General features: G+C 40.0%; 1 pseudogene; it reads right to left on the bottom strand.

The window, feature by feature from the left end:
• LOC119315610 overlaps nt 1–4,472 on the bottom strand; it is a 155,568-nt pseudogene that overhangs the window by 150,383 nt on the left and 713 nt on the right.

The following is a 4,472-nucleotide window of genomic DNA, read 5'->3' as shown; positions in this document are numbered from 1 at the left end:
CCAGTGCTCCTCTGAGTGTTGGTCCACCTGTCAGCTGCCGGTGGCCACCAGGGGCAACTCTGGGCTGGCCTACCCGTACCTAAGACAATCTGAGTGTGCCCTGAGAAAGAGATATGTGCAGCTCCTATCGGGATTTGTCGGCACATTCGGGCGGTGTTGCTGGTTTAGTTTTACCCTGTCGAAAAATGTCTTGTTGTACCGGGATACCGAGTCTGATCGGAATGTCTCGGGAGGAGGTCTATTCCTTCGTTGACCGTGAGAGCTTGTGATGGGCTAAGTTGGGACACCCCTGCAGGGATTTGAACTTTCGAAAGCCGTGCCCGCGGTTATGGGCAGATGGGAATTTGTTAATGTCCGGTTGTAGAAAACCTAAAGTCGACCTTAATTAAAATGAATCAACCGCGTGTGTAACCGTGATGGTCTCTTTCCGGCGGAGTCCGGGAAGTGAACACGGTTGTTGGAGTTATGCTTGACGTAGGTTGCTATAGGATCACTTCTTGATCATACTTTTATCGACCGTACTTTGTCTTCTCTTCTCGCTCTCATTTGCATATGTTAGCCACCATATATGCTAGTCGCTTGCTGCAGCTCCACCTCATACCTTTACCTTACCCATAAGCTTAAATAGTCTTGATCGCGAGGGTGCGAGATTGCTGAGTCACCGTGGCTCACAGATACTCCCAAAACCAGCTTGCAGGTGCCGATGAGTCCGTGCAGGTGACGTAACCAAGCTCAAGGAGGAGCTCGATGAAGATCTTGTCCTTTGTGTTGTTTCGTTCTAGTTGATCAGTAGTGGAGCCCAGTTGGGGTCGATCGGGGACCTTTGTCGCATTTGGGGTTCTTCTTTTATTTTGGGTTCCGTAGTCGGACCTTGATTGTATCTGGATGATGTAATGCTTTATCCATGTAATTGTGTGAAGTGGCGATTGTAAGCCAACTATGTATCTCTTTCCTTTATGTATTACATGGGTTGTGTGAAGATTACCTCACTTGCGACATATTCCTTCAATGCGATTATGTCTCTAAGTCGTGCCTCGACACGTGGGAGCTATAGTCGCATCGAGGGTGTTACAGACTAGGTGCCACCTCATCAGTTTTGCCTATGTGTCATGTGCATGTGGCAGTTTTTGCCCTAGGTTGTGAAGCAACCTATATTTTTGTCATTCCCAAAATTCTCAAAACAATCTCATAAATTCTTTGGGTCATATCTTCGTCAAATATGTAAAAAACTTCCTTGCCTAGTTCAAAAATAATTCAAAAATATTCATTTTCCTATTCTGTTCAGAACAACAGTTTGTGAAGGAAGTACCACTTTGGCATGTCCAAATAGTATCCATTTTCTACAGTGCTTTCCTATGCCCAAATAACCATCCTCCACCAAATGACAGCTCAATCCATTCATTATTTTGAGCCCAGCTTCAACATTCGTATTTATGTCCAGTGTGGTAGTTTGCAAAGCAAGTACCACCTAGGCTTCTCCTTTTGTGCTGAAAATTTGTGAAGACGGTCTTCTTAGTAACTGTTCATCCTCAGCCAAAACTCACGCCCATTAGCCATGTACATTTCCCGTACCGCTAATCAAACACTTGGCTGCTAATTCATGTTTGAGCATCGATCGGTCTCCTCGTGAGAATCTTATGTTGTAATTTTCTTCCTAGCACCTACCTGGGGAGTGCCCAACCCACTAGACATGCCTAGGCCGCCCAGAACACATGGAAACACCACGGTCACGCGGTGACCACGTGGCGGGCATGCGAGTTTACGCGCTCTAGAGTTGGGGCCCGCGGCCAATGCCCAAACCTCGACGTATCGCCACCAAACCATGTATTTATGATTAAATAGGTACTTATGTAACTAGAAATGATTTTTGGAAAAAAATAAATAGCAAACTATGAGGCAGCTGCAGTTCAAATTTGACCCGCTTCAAGCTGAATCGGCAGAAATTTGTCTTTTTCACGAGAGGTGGATCAAAACTTTTTACACCCAACCATTTTGTCAGTTGTGCATTAAATATGTCCTAGTATTTTATAAAATTTATTTGGTACAATTTTGCAACAATTATTTGGGAGGTCCTTCACAAAAAGACCTCCTTTTGGGCACTCGAAAAATGGAAAATGGTTTTTTGGTCCAAAGAAAATGAAAACTTCCTTAGGAAACATTGTTTGGAATTCCAAGATGTACCCTTGTGCACAATATGAGATCATTTGAACAAACCATGCCATGAACGTGGCCATAAGATTGATCATTTGGCTTGAAAGCCATGAATCTTCACGCATGATAGCTCGTTTCTGAGAACACTTTTTAAAATAATTGCCATATTACATGTTTGTTATTTTTCTTGGGAACTTGGCCACATATAATGAAACAATGCGAAGGTTTTCCATTTTTTTGGTTTTTTTTTAATTTTTATGCCCGTTATAAAAATGCGGTCAAAATGGCGGGAATAACCGTTCCTAGCTAGTGGTTGAATCTTGAATTTTTTTGGTGTTTCTCTGATTAAATAGATACTGATGTACCTAGAAATGATTTTTTGAAAAAATAAAGAGCAAACTACGAGGTAGCTACAGTTCAAATTTGACCCGCTTCCAACTGAATCAACGGAAATTTGTCTTTTTCACGAGAGGTGGATCAAATCTTTTTACACCCAACCATTTGGTCAATTGTGCATTAAATATGTCCTAGTATTTTAGAAAATTGATTTGGTACAATTTTGCAACAAATATATGGTAGGTCCTTCACAAAAAAACCTCTTTTCGGGCACTCGAAAAATGGAAAATGAACTTTCCATGCAAAGAAAATGAAAACTCCCTTAGGCAATATTGTTTGAAATTCCAAGATGCACCATTGTGCACAATATGAGATCATTTGAACAAACTATGCCATGAATGTGGCCATAAGATTGATCATTTGGCTTGAAACCCATGAATCTTCACGCTTGATAGCTCGTTTCTGAGAACACTTTTTTAAAATAATTGACGTATTACAAGTTTATTATTTTTCCTGGGAACTTGTCCACATATAATGACACAATGCGAAGGTTTTCCAATTTTTTGAATTTTTTTTGAATTTTTTATGCCCGTTTCAAAATGCGGTCAAAACGGCGGGCTTGACCATTCCTAGCTAGTGGTTGAATCTTGGAAGACTTTTGATGTTTCTCCGATTAAATAGATACTTATATACCTAGAAATGATTTTTGGAAAAAATAAAGAGCAAACTATGAAGTAGCTACAGTTAAAATTTGACCCGCTTCCAACTGAATCGACGGAAATTTGTCTTTTTCACCAGAGGTGGACCAAAACTTCTCACACCCAACAATTTGGTAAATTGTGGTTTAAATATGTCCTAGTATTTTAGAAAATTGATTTTGTACAATTTTGCAACAATTATTTGGTAGGCCCTTCAAAAAAACTCATTTCAGGCACTCGGAAAATGGAAAATGAATTTTCCGTGCAAAGAAGAAGAAAACTTCATCAGTCAACATTGTTTGCCATTCCAATATGCACCCTTGTGCACAATATTAGATTATTTAAACAAACTATGCCATGAATGTGGACATAAGATTGAGCATTCGGGTTGAAAGCCATGAATCTTCACACATGATAGCTCATTTCTGAGAACACTTTTTTAAAATAATTGTCGTATTACAAGTTTATTATTTTTACTGATAACTTGATCACATATAATGACACAATGCGAAGGTTTTCCAATTTTTTGATTTTTTTTTGAATTTTTATGCCTGTTTCAAAATGCGGTCAAAACGGCGGGCATGACTGTTCCTAGCTAGTTGTTGAATCTTGGGGAAAAAATTGTGTTTCTCTAATTAAATAGATACTCATGTACCTAGAAATAATTTTTTGAAAAAATAAAGAGCAAACTATGAGGGAGCTGTAGTTCAAATTTAACCCGCTTCCAATTGAATCGGCGGAAATTTGTCTTTTTCACCAGAGGTGGATCAAAACTTCTGACACCCAACAATTTGGTAAATTGTGGTTTAAATATGTCCTAGTATTTTAGAAAAATGATTTGGTACAATTTTTCAACAATTATTTGGTAGGCCCTTGACAAAAAAACTCATTTTTGGGCACTCGAATAATGATTAAAAATAGCTACAAAGATAAAAAATTGCATGCAAACTGGCTATCATCCATAAAATATGCTCTAAATTGATAGAAAATTTTAGTTGTGCCATTTTGCAAAATATTTTTGATGGTTGCTTCACAAAACCCTCCTAGTTTTAGTACATAGAAACTATTCTAAATCATAATTTTTCTGAACCAATCAGAACTCTTCACGCAGATCACCCCCCTTAGCCGATCTGGACCGTCCACATCCGACAGATCCAACGTCTCTCAGGTCCCCTCTCAACCCAACCCAACCCAACCCAAACCCTAGCAGCCCCCCTCTCCTCGCTCAATCCAGATCTCGCTCCCCTCGTCTCCCACATCGCCGCCGCCACCCACCCCGATCCCATC

This window comes from Triticum dicoccoides, chromosome 6A, assembly GCF_002162155.2.
Source record: "Triticum dicoccoides isolate Atlit2015 ecotype Zavitan chromosome 6A, WEW_v2.0, whole genome shotgun sequence".
NCBI classification, from domain to species: domain Eukaryota; kingdom Viridiplantae; phylum Streptophyta; class Magnoliopsida; order Poales; family Poaceae; genus Triticum; species Triticum dicoccoides.
The sequence above is the reverse complement of the archived record's forward strand: the minus strand, read 5'-3'. Positions and strand labels throughout refer to the sequence as shown.